This window comes from Odontomachus brunneus, unplaced genomic scaffold (assembly GCF_010583005.1).
Source record: "Odontomachus brunneus isolate Ranch 3 - 2012 unplaced genomic scaffold, Obru_v1 Obru_scaffold_185, whole genome shotgun sequence".
Taxonomy (NCBI): Eukaryota; Metazoa; Arthropoda; class Insecta; order Hymenoptera; family Formicidae; genus Odontomachus; species Odontomachus brunneus.
The window spans coordinates 212,123-212,373 of record NW_022639635.1 but is presented as its reverse complement, the minus strand read 5'-3'; the positions used below and the strand labels follow the sequence as shown (position 1 = coordinate 212,373).

The 251-nt window shown below is 38.2% G+C and overlaps 1 protein-coding gene across 1 annotated transcript in view; it reads left to right on the top strand.

The window, feature by feature from the left end:
• Positions 1 to 251, top strand: part of LOC116851666 (tachykinin-like peptides receptor 99D) — a 372,095-nt gene that overhangs the window by 194,313 nt on the left and 177,531 nt on the right. The window lies entirely within an intron of this gene.

Sequence of the window (251 nt, the reverse complement as noted above, 5' to 3'; positions counted from 1 at the left end):
TTTTTTGGGTCGCTGAATCCGAATCTGAGGTCCGTTGGAACCCATCACGTCAGGATTTTTCATAACCTCAAAAAAACAGGTCCAAAGACCCAGTAATTCCTCACAACTTTAATCCATCGATTATTCAACACAAAGAAACCAATAACCACTTATCTGGTTTTCCTAATCTACATTAATATGACTCAATCCTTAAATCCCTTGACCCAAAAAGGTCCAAATCCCATAACATCTTAAGAAAACTGCCTAGCCTT